The 11778-nt window shown below is 47.6% G+C and overlaps 1 long non-coding RNA gene across 1 annotated transcript; it reads right to left on the bottom strand.

Moving 5' to 3' along the window:
• Nucleotides 1-4660: 4660 nt before the first annotated feature.
• On the bottom strand, nucleotides 4661-11023 carry LOC132244812 (uncharacterized). Its single transcript, XR_009456586.1, has 3 exons — nucleotides 10923-11023; nucleotides 10423-10512; nucleotides 4661-9112 (listed from the first exon to the last, which is right to left on the bottom strand). It is a non-coding gene; the product is annotated as an uncharacterized LOC132244812 (long non-coding RNA).
• Nucleotides 11024-11778: the final 755 nt, after the last annotated feature.

Genomic DNA, 11778 nt, shown 5'->3' with positions numbered 1-11778 from the left:
GTTTCTCTCAAGGGGAAGAATGATTCACCCAAAGTCAATGGCACAGCTGAGAATATAACCCAGGTTCTCCATCCCACCCCGGTACCCATTCTACTGGGCTGTACTGCTGGCCACAAGCAGATGAGGGGAAAGCTAGCTATTAAATGATCAGAAAATAGTATAACACACCTGTATTATCCACATACCACCCCCCACCCCACCGAGTTGAGACATGTGCCTTGGTTTAGGAAGGTGGAACAATGGACATAAGATTTTTGCAGAGCCATGGTTGAATGCTGCCGTCATGGAGGCCAGAGCACTAACAGCAGGGAGGGAGTTTCTATCAGAGCTGCTGCTGGGGCCTGTTGGTTAATCTTCAGCAAAACACCTCCTTCCAGATCTATGGCCAAGTTGAAGGGGGGCAAGTCTGCATCTTATAGGGATCTATTTGCCATAGGCAGAATTCATGAGTGGATGATTCCTTTCCACCATGGTGCTTGTTGCCTGGCTGGGTCTCCAAAGGGACAGGAAACAAGATGTAGCTTAGAAAGCATCAAGCTAGGAGCTTCCTAGTCCTCTCTTCCCCTGTTCCAACCCTCAACCTTTCCACCCCTCACCTCCGTCCTGTGAACCAGACCACCGGACAAGCATCAATCCTGGGGCATCAGGTGAATTTCTGTTGCTGGTCAAATTCATGGAGATGAGTCTAGAGCAAAGCATGCATTTATACTGCATGCACTTCTATTGATCTCAGACTGAGCTAAACCAAGCAACCCATGGGCAAGGCCAGAAAACCCAGTTCGGTCACCTCTGCTGGCCATGCAGCAGCAACCACCTCCAGCACTTCCCTCCAGGTCCCCAACCTTCCCTTCCTTGCTGAGCTAGTACCAAATTCATGACAACCTATGTATGCCATGATGCCCCCTCGTGCCCCACATACCCCTTGCAGCCGTGAAGGGAAATAGTGGAAGTAGCATGAGAGAGTACAATGAAGGACACTATAAGAGGTTTGCTCCAGCCCCAGACCCCACCAGAGGCCCCTTGTGGACAATGCCAGTGTCCTGGCACTCACTGCCGTTGGGATGAGTAGGAGCTTTCAGCCCATAATCAGCCCCTCTCCTTGAAGACAGCTCACTGCCACTCCACACACCAGAGACTCCCCTTGGGAGGTGCAGAGGGGGTAAGTTTTATGCTGCCACTTTTGGGGTTCCTTATGCATATCAAAACTGGGAAAGCGCTCTCCCCCAAAGCCCTGCAGAGCACAAACACCTGCCATCAGCCTTTTGCTGGTTGCAGCATGGGAGTGCCTTGGGCAAACCAGCCAGTTCTGACTGCATGGTGGTAAAACCTTACTTTGGCTGTGCTAACTTCCTAGGACCAGGAGCGTTTGTCTCACCCCTTCCCTGCCCCTGGAGCTAACAGTGGGTCACAGGCACCCTGCTCTGAGAGACTGGGGAGCCAGAGAGGCTCTGGCATTAGCATGCAATTGCTATTCTGCACTTGTCCACCAGCAAGCACTGCTCAGGAGTTTGGCCCTGAGCACCACTTTACCCAGCTGGGGCCCCTAGCAGGGAGCAGCCCTAGGCAACCCAGTACCTGAGAACTTGCCCAGAAAAAACCCTGGGCTGCTTAGCTTGTTAAGCAGCCCGTGCCATCATCAGCAGGGGCAGATGGAGGAACTGACTGCCCCTTGGTGCAGCTACGGGGATGGAAAGGGCCAAGGCGCTCAGTGCTGCCCACAGTCCTGTTGAAAATAGGAGAGAGAAGCTACTGAAATGAAGACACGTGAAAAGAAAAGCTCCCGGCTTTGGCTGGTGGCCATTTCTCACCTTTCCTGAAGCCTCCTGCCCAGCTCTGCACTTGGAGAGGACAGCTCATATTTCACAGCCATCATGTGATTTTTCCAGGGTATATTTTAAGCCTCCTCTTTGACGTCACACCCTCTTCCCCATCTCCCTGGGCTTCTGCTCTGTACATTTCCAGGCAAGCTGAGTCTCAAGTCTCACCTTCAACTTGATCTTTTCCTCATCGCGAGGTACTGGCAACCCTTGCAATCAAACCATAATAATAGCCAGAGGATTTGCAGCCGGCCTCTCTTGTCCTGGCTCTTTGTCTTTCGGTTGCTCCCACAGCATCATTTCCCCTGAGTCACAATGATCGGCCCCTCCATTTTCTTTATCCACTGCGCAGAAAGCCTCCCCTTTCAGCAGCTGAATAGAGTCAGTGACAGGGGAAACAGTGCTTAATAACCCCTTTTGGTGGAACAAGAAAGGGCTGGCAAATTAAGACTAAGTCACTGAACCAGATAATCATTGTTATTATTTGCATTATGGGAGCACCCCGAGGAGATCAACCCTTCATTATGCTACTCATGAACACAGTGAGGGACCCCGAGAGCTCACAAACTGGTTAGCCCAGACTGGGAGGGAGGAATATTATCCCCATTTTACAGATGGAGAATCAAGGCATGGCATGTCTGAGTGACTTGCCCGAGGTCATGCAGGAAGTGTGTGGCAGAGCTGGGAACAGACAGCTGAATTTCCGGGCTGCCTTCTGTAGCAGGGAGCAAACCCTCCTGCAGAAGCCAGCTGGCTAGGCAACCCACTTAGTCCTTCCTGCCTTGACAGCGGGCCTCGCCTTCCTGTCAGAGCGGTACAATGAGATTATTATAGACGAAGAATTTAATGCAAGCAAAAGGTTAACCACCCCAGCAAACCAAGAGCTCTACCCCCAACATGGTCAGCAGCAGAAAAGGCTTCTCCACCCTCCACACACACACACGAACCTGGCAATGAGTCTCAATCCCTTTCTACATCTAAAACAGGAGAGGCGCTCAGTCCAGCTTAGGGCTAGCAAGCCACCCATTTGACCAGTCAAATATTGTCAATTGACCAGTCAACTGACCGCATAATTTTGACCAGTCAAAGATTATAGCAATTTTACAGAAAAAAGTCTAAGGTTTTTGTGGTTTTCTTGACAGAAATATGATTTGTATTGTTTTTGACACATTTCTTAATGGAAAACTTGTGCTTTTTCTGTGTATTTTTGGACCTATTGGCAATTTTTTTTTTAACAATTTTTGACTGATATTTGACTGGTCAACTTACTGAACTTGATTTGACCTGTCAAATACCCAACCCTAGTCCAGCTCTCTTCCATCTCTGCCACAAGGATGCTGCCTGCAGCCAATTGCAAAGCTGGCATTTTTATAATGGAGACCCAAAGGACTGGCCCCGCCATTCACACCTACCTGGAGTGACACCGGTTTACAGTCACTCCAAGGGAGCTTCGAGTCAGATCTCTGACTGCTAAGTCAACTGAGCCCCACAAAGCCAGTCCATACAGAGCCCTAAGCAGCGGTCTGGGGCAGGCACTACTGAGGTGGCTCTCAAGTTGGTCAGGGTCACCTGCAGTGGGAGACCCCCAACTGTACCCTTGTGCTATAAGGGATCATGCACTAGCTGGTGCTCTGCCAATGGCTTCATACTGAACCACTGCCCTGGGTTGGTGCTCGACAGTGCCAGGGTGCAGGTGGTGCCCTCATGTTGCTGCAGTGTAGAACAAAGCCCTTCCTGGCCATATGTTATATTAATGGTCTGGTGGCACTTTCCCACAAGAGAAGAGCTCACTCTCAACAATCCTATAGTCTCAGCCAGATCCCAACTATGCCCTACCTGCCTGCATTTCCCCTTTGGGTTCATCGTCAGATCCTAGCCTTCACTGCGGTCACCATGTGGACCTGCTGCTGTGTCCCTCCCCAGAAACTCTTAAATGACGGGTAGTGGATCCATGCCCAGACACGATGCTCGAGTGATCAGGCATCTCTGTAGCTCCCTGTGATGTCCTATCAAATGGCCAAAGCCTCACCTCTCCCTGCTCCTTTGCAAGGGCTGCATTTCCCCCTGGTGCATCCATAGAAGGAAAAGTCACTCCTTTGTTCCAGCCTGTCTTTGTGCCTGGGTCCTAAATGGGGACAATCGAGACCTTTAATAGTCTTCTTTACTGCAGGGACCCAAGCTAAACCAGAAGGAGCTCTTTACTGGCTTAAGCAACAACTATTTGAATCATCCCCAATTCCATGCAGCCAGAAGCAGGGTGTTTTCCCCTTCTGACTGAGGTCTAATCCCCACCCAGGACCTTACAAATAATCAAGGAGGCAGTAGCAAGTCTTTTCTGAAAGGGCCCCATCCTCATGAGTAGATGGTTGTCTGAACAGCTATCATCTGCCTGGCCACAAGCCTCCTCTACTCAAAGGGGGCTATTTCAGAGCCTTTCTATACGTATTGACAAGCCTCAGCCATTGTACAACAGGTAGCTTGGCAGGAGAGACTATCTGCCCAGGTTCTGGCTGAGCTTTACCAATGGAGAAGCTCCTTAGCGAGACCACCAGCATGCGAGACCAGCCGAAATGGGAGGAGCAAGGGAGCTTTATGATGGCCTCCCTTGTTGATAGAGATTCAGGCCCAGAGTTTCCTCACTGCTTGACCACCTTTGATAGAGGGCTGCATGTGTGCATCTATATACGGATTTAGCTGCTCTGGTCTCCCAGCATGGGGAGGGCCGGGTAGTCAGAGCAGTTGACTGACTCACATATTTGGAATTGATTTGGCTTGGAGCATGAAAAATCATCTTTAATTTTATTTTTTTAAATTAAAAAACAATGAAACAACAACAACAACAGTCAGTATTGCAGAGCACAGAGAACAGGAAGGGAAGGGAGTTCACTTTAGATCAAGGGGAGCTGCACTCCTGTCAAACGTGAATGCTCCCTGGCTTGGACCGGACCACCCTTACCAGGAAATGTATCATCTGGACACAATCAGGTGGAGGGAAGCAGCAATTGTGATGGCTGGGAAGGGTGGCACAGGCTGGCTTTGATCACCCTAATGAGGCAGAAGAAATGGGAGAGGGTGGGAGCAGGCGATTTCACCAACCCGTTAACCTTCCCTTGAAACGCCTCCTGTTCCAGCCTCTTTAAGGGTCATTTACAGCCCTGCTGGAAAACTGTTCAAAGTCTAAGCTGGCAATGCAGGATGGGCAGTAGCCCTTTGCTGGCAAAGCAACAGGTAGGTTTGAACAGACCTCTGCACAGAATAGGACATGGCCGAGGACAGGACCAAGAAAAGATAGAAAAGGAGGCATGACAGGTATGGAACAGGGAAAGCTAATGAAGGGGAAGATAATGTAAATAGAAGTGAGAGAGGACAAAGAGAGGAAAAAGGAGGCAAGTTGCTAGAGACATTTGTCATGAGCTGGTTGGAGTCCATGTGCGTTGCAGTTCTGGTCACATTTATGGCAAGAGCTCCCATCAGCTAGCAGCCAGTTTGCAGTAAGGAAGGCTCTCTCATAAGCACACATGGAGGGACAGCTAGAGAAGCTATGCCAAATGATCCAACAGCGTTGGCAATCGGGCCCCCTTCTCTGAGCTGAGCCGGACAACAGCATGGGACTATTGCCAACCCAAATGCTGCTGGAGGAGCATAGTGCAGGGATCTGATTCCAGCAGGATCAGTTGTCTTACTGCCCATTTCTGAGAACACATGTTCTTAAAAGGCTCTTCCCTCCCACACAGGACAAGTACAAAAAGAGTCAATGACTGATGGTTTCTCCCCTGGGTGCCAAGTGGTCTGCCTGAATCTGGGTCTTGAGCTATGCAAGGTAGAGGAGCTGTGGAAGTAGTGAGGGGCTGTTTTGCAGGCCTGGATTCATAAGCTAGCTCCAAATGTGATCGCAAGTTATCCGAGCCCTCTCAGGATCCATACTTCTTTTCCCAGAATTGAGGGAAGGTGGAAACCGTCTCTCTGCCCCATACTATGTGCACCTCAACTGTGTCCTCAGCCCTGGGCATCTGCAACCTGAATGTGGCAGTTAAATCTGCAGGGAATGTGCAATGTGCATCACAAGAATGAAAGCACCCGGAGAGCTGCATAGAGAAGAACGAAAGCACCCTTCTCTCCCCCAGCAATTACTTATTCTTTGGCATCAGTGTTATTGATAAAGGATTTAAATGCAAGGACAAAACAAGGACAATGCAGTGCCTGTTCCAAATACCTTTTGATCCAAGTAGACAAGGCACACATAGAAAGGACAGTTATCCCATGTTCATGGATGGGGCTTTAAAGGAGTTGGGTGCTGAACTCCAACACATTTTGAAAATCCCAACCCAAGTGACTAGGCCTAACTTATACGCTGAAGCCAAAGTAAAGGTGGAAATAGTACAGATGTGTTGATGCTGCCCATCACCTTCAGCACCAGACAGTCCTTCCTCATCACACACAGATTCCTTCAACCCTTTGTATCTCATCCTCTCCTACCTGTTCCATAGGATTGTTAGCATACCACTTGCCCACCAGCTCTTCTTCCCATTATTTGTACTGCTGCAGTCCTGTGCTCACCCCTTATGCCAAAGGCAACTCCTCAGCTCCCTGCTCTCGCTTACCCATTCCCTGAACGATCAGATTCTCCCATGCAAAGTTATTGCTTTGACAGCAACCCACTTAATTTTCAGCACTCGCATATATTCTGGGGCAGAAAGTTAGCTTGCCTAATGGAATAGATGGTATAAGCAGTTGCCTGGCATGTATTGAACTACGGGGAAGTGCAAGAATCACTGGGCTGCCTGGAAAAACGTTTTTGCCAAAAAGATGCCGTCAAGCACAAATATACAGACTTCAAGCATAAATGCCCAGTACCCGAGTATAGCCGACATATGCCAGGCAACCAGCCAATACACCCAACTACACTGGACTAGGCATAAGACTTGTACCTTGTTCCAGAAAGAATGCATGCATATTACAGAACAGCCCTTTGCCTGCAATTCAATGGCCTCTATAGTTGCTACTCTAGCTACAACTTGGGGAGAAGGCAAGGATGGGTCAAGGGCAACCCTTCTCTGTATGACCATGGCCAGGTCCCTGTGCATTTGTACAGAGCTTAGCCCATGGGCACTTGATGTTGGTCAAGGTCTGTAGGGGCTACCACAGTACAATTATTATTATTATTTACTAAGGATTTGGTTTGGCTGTTCATAGTGACCAATATCATTTTACTTGGGTTTTGTGGTTGTAGGCCATAAGGCAGACCAAGAAGAGTTAAAAGCCTGGATGGTGAAAGTTGTGCAAAAAGGCAGCAGAACATTTGGTGGAATAACAGATCCCAATCTCAGGGCTTTTCATGAACTGCCAGAGTAGATAAAGCACATAGGATGGTAGGACCAACCCTGAAACAATACATGCAGGGGATACAGGGGATACTGTAACTGAGTAAGCTCATTAATCAATAAGTTGCAAAGGCACACAGGCAAACGTGATTGATCATGAGGAAAGCATGTAGAATAATACAACCAAGACTGGGTTAGATAGACACAGAAAGGCTAATTGAAAAGATCATTAAATAGCAAGTTGTAACATGCAATGCAGGCTTGATGTAAATGCATCTAGTGTACAAGAAGAGTAAAATAGAAATGCACTTTGGATTGGCATTTAACCCGGCATTAGCTCTGCTGTCAGCCAGTTCAGTCACCTGGTTGATGATGTGAAGAGGCTACGCTGAGTGTATACTTGTAGTTTGAATAAGCATGCAGCAGCTAATGCACATTGAGTAGGACCCAACAGGTTTGTGGAGCCAGCAACATGGCTTTCTGCTGATTTTTCTCTACAGATCCTAACTATATGCTTTACTCAAACTTCAGCCTTATGGCTATTCCTCCTGTGATTGTTCATTGAGATTACCTGATACGGTTTCTGCTCCCAGACTAGATAACCTTCACTTTGATCACTTGTGGTGTAAACTGTGGTCTCTAGCATGCACTTGTCTCCAAATGCTTCAGTTTGCACAAGCAAGCCTGCCAGAAGGCAAGCCTGTTGTAAATACTATCATACATTAAGTTTTATCCAAGTGAACATTCATAAATAAGCTTGAATGTCCCGGTCTACTCCTCACAAAGTTTTAATGGATACATTTTTGCAGTGTTTGCATCATACTAGCAGTAATCCCCAGATGTGGTGTACATCTGGCCTTGGTCATTAGTGGTCAGTAAAGATCTCATGGCATTTTCCACTAAGATCTGGGTATTAACTCTCAATTTGTGGCCAAATTTCAATTTTGGCTAAGTCTATTTTGCCTTTCTCCCTTCCATCTGGGCTGCTGCATTCAGACACAGGGTAACAGGCAGCCATGAATGAATGTACTCCCATTTCAGCTGCATATGCAATTCTCCTTCATTTCCCATGCTGAACTGCTCTGGATCTTTGCAACACCCTGTTAAACAACTGTTAAGTTCTGCCCCAGGGATAGCAGTCTTCTAGAGGAGGCTGCTGCAAATACCCTTCTTTATATACAGGCTATGACTACGTAAGTGGTAGTTAGTTCATCAGTCCTCGCATCCAATTGGTACTTTCCTAACCCTTCATTTTTCAAGGCCAAGGGAAATGGTGCTCCACCCTCAATTTGCATTAAATATTAGACTTCCTGAAGAGATGAAGTTAATCTGTCAGCTGCAGAGCATTTTTTTCAGAAGGCAGTAATACTGCAACTGGGAGGGGGAAAAAATTGCTCTGGTATTCCTTAGGTACTGGACACAGCTGTCTGCTTCATACACTGAAAACATACTGGAGGATTTAGGATCCCTCTCCCTATCCATCCTCAAACCACATGCCATCAGGGTAGGATCAGGGTATGGATGCCATCAGGGTAGGATCCAAGATTTACATTCTGCATTTGTATGTATGGCTAAGAGTTAGGTGGAAAGGCTGGCTCGTGTGTGTGCACACGTGCGCAGGGTGGAAATCCACCCCAACCTATCTTTGAGAGGTTTTGGACCCAAATTTCCAGCTGAACCCAATTCTGTTGCATGTTTGAGATGCTCTGCAGGGTTGCAGTGATGAAACACAGGCCCCTGCCCACCTTGTACTACCTGTCCTTTCACTGGATAAAGTGCTGCGAACAGCAAAGCATCCACCACCTTCTATGCAGCATTTGGCCCACCAGCTTATCTAGACCATTCACAGATTTAGATTCTCTTCTCCACCCCCTTTCATCACCCTCATGCTGCTTGCTCTGTTCCTGCGGCAATCGCTCTGCCAGTCAGGAGGGATGTGGTTCTCAGGCGACCTACTTTAATTCACTCAGAATCCTAAGAAAAAAAAAAAAAGAAAAAGAGAAAAAAAAAAAAATCAGCAAATGAAAGCAAGAGATCAGCAAATGTAGCCAGCCTGATCTAGTAACAGGAGCGAAGCAAGTCTGCCTCCCCACCAGGTAGGTATATGGGCACAACTGGACACTGCTGGTTTTCTTCCAAGATCTTGAAGCACAAGATGAACACTATACATACTAGGAATAAGAATTACCTTTCTCTTGTGCTTCTCATCAGGAGATTTTGAATGCTTCATCCAGTTAGTCACATGCTGCCAGCCTGAACTAGCTACAGCTGATATATTCACAGGCTGTACACATGGGAGGGGATTTGCATCAGGCTGCTGTTACCTTCTTGCCATCTGGCACAATGAGAACAAGTCAGCACCTACTCTGGATGAGCTACTGCAGCCAGGCTGTCTGAGTGCCTCTCTGCAAAGCTCAGGGCACAGCTGCAGCCGACACCAGTGCAGCACCAAGGCCAAGATGCTGAAGGTGCAATTGGCCCCATGCCGTATGCTATGGCTGGAAGGATAGGGACAGTTGCAGCTAGACAGAAGCCTAGGGATCACGACTTCACATGCTCTAGAGAAGGGCTGTGTGCAGCAGAAGTTGAGGCGCCCAAACACTGCACTCTAGCCAGTGGCCAGCTGTGGGAGCTCTCCAAGCCAGGTGACAGCCTGTCCAACAGGACTCCACCCCAGGTAATCTTGGCTTTTGCATTTTTCTCTTGAATGATGGGCCAGATCCTCAGCTGGTGTAAGTAGGCTCTATTGACTCCAGTAGAGTTATACTGATTTACACCCACTGATGCTCACATCCCAAATGGAGAGTGCAGCCTTCACTGGTGGCAAGCACTGAGCAGTACAGTAATAGATCAAACCCCCAAGGGCCTTACTCAAGTTGATCTTTTGTTTAGAAAGAGAAAGGGGTTGGGTGGAATTGAATGAGGAAAGACTGATGAAACTTGAGTAAAGACCTAATCCTGACCTTACTATGTGTAAATCATTGCCATTTGTAGAAGTGAGATGAGACAGACAGAGTGGCATAGAAGAAGTACCACCATGAAGGTAAATCCCGGTTGTTGTGTCACTGCTCGTTAAAAGCAGGAGTTAAAAGAACAAATCCTATCTGCCTTTCTATTCCTAGCTTTAAGGTGCATGCAGAAAGCAATCAAGGCAGCAGGAAGGCCTGGGTATTTCATACATGTGGTACCCGATTCAGATTGCAAAGTAGTTTCCTGTGCAGTTAACTATTGGCTTCACTTATTTTATAAGAGAATAAAATAAGAATCAGGCCCAGCTTCCTTACTCTTAAGTGTGCACGAGTTGAACCGGTCCCGTGGCTGGGCAGCTGTCTTCAGGAGACTGAATTATCTAAGGTTCTCTCTTATTTTCATGGCTGCAATAATGGATGCATATATATTCAGGACCTGGAGTTTGAGTAACTAGTTTATGGAATAATGGGGTAACTTTCTATACACTCTTTTACCATATAATTATCTCTAAGTTTTACAGCAAATGTAACAATAAAGCAATTGCCATTTAGCGTGGAAAACTATTTCAATACATACATGCACCTTGGGGAAACAATCTCTTCATTATCTCCTGTTTCACTTAAGTTTCAGATAAAAAGAAGCAAAAAACCTAAGTAGGTTGGTGCACCTGCTGCTGTTTAGGCAGGCTTGGCCCCCTTATGAGTCTTTATCTGCAAGTGGGCTTGTGTGCCTGCAGCCCCGCTTCTTGGCTTTACTCCCAGCCCTTAACACACAAAATAATAATCCTTGGCCCAAACAAACAAATAAAGCAAACCTTCAGCCTTTTCCCAGGCAGCAGAAGGCCCTTCAGTTCTAATCTTTCCTAGATGCAAGCTCTTCTAGGTTTCAGTCCACTTCCAGCCAGCAAACTACTCCATCCCAGCTCAAGCTACCTGTTTTTACTCCCTTTGGGCTTTTAACTGCCTGCTAATCACTCACAGCTGGGCTCCTACCTCAGGGCTGTCTGCTTCCCTGTCTACATGAGAAAGCAGCACCAGAGTATCTGAGACTGTGCCGCAGTCAAGAGCAGCGAGGCTTTTTGTTCTGTGTCTAAAACAGTACATGGTCTGGGACTGCAGTGCTGACAACTATATATGCTCAAACAGTGATAAACCAGGCCCCCCCAAAATCTTGGTATGGGCTTAGAAATAAGAGGATGTAATAAGCAGTAAATGTGAGGGCTTTTTTATTGGCCTCCTGGTGCTGAAATATAACTCGCAGTCAAGGACTTGTATGGGATAGTTTGGAAAGAGATGATCCTGCCTCAAGCAGGGGGAAGAGTTCCCTTCCAGCCCTGCTTTTCTATGAGTCAAGGAGAGCTAAAATTCGTATTAATGAGAGTTGAGATGTGCATGTTGCTGGTGGTGGTGGCGTTATGGGAGTGTCCAAACTAAGGAGGAGTTAAAGCATTGCTTAGGCTGCGGGCTGGCTTTCTGCGCAAGCGTGGATTCCAGCCGGATACAGACAATGGGCCGGTAAATCAGCACTGAACTCCTTGCTGATTTGTACCAACAGAGGATCTGGCCCCGCAGTGTTTGGCTGTAACTCTCCTAGCTGTCAGGCTGGGTAAAGCCATACGCTGTCAGCCTCAAAGCTGTCCAGGAGAGGCCACTGGTGGAAGTCAATGCTGG

Source organism: Alligator mississippiensis, chromosome 14 (assembly GCF_030867095.1).
Source record: "Alligator mississippiensis isolate rAllMis1 chromosome 14, rAllMis1, whole genome shotgun sequence".
Classification (NCBI taxonomy): domain Eukaryota; kingdom Metazoa; phylum Chordata; order Crocodylia; family Alligatoridae; genus Alligator; species Alligator mississippiensis.
The sequence above is the reverse complement of the archived record's forward strand: the minus strand, read 5'-3'. Positions and strand labels throughout refer to the sequence as shown.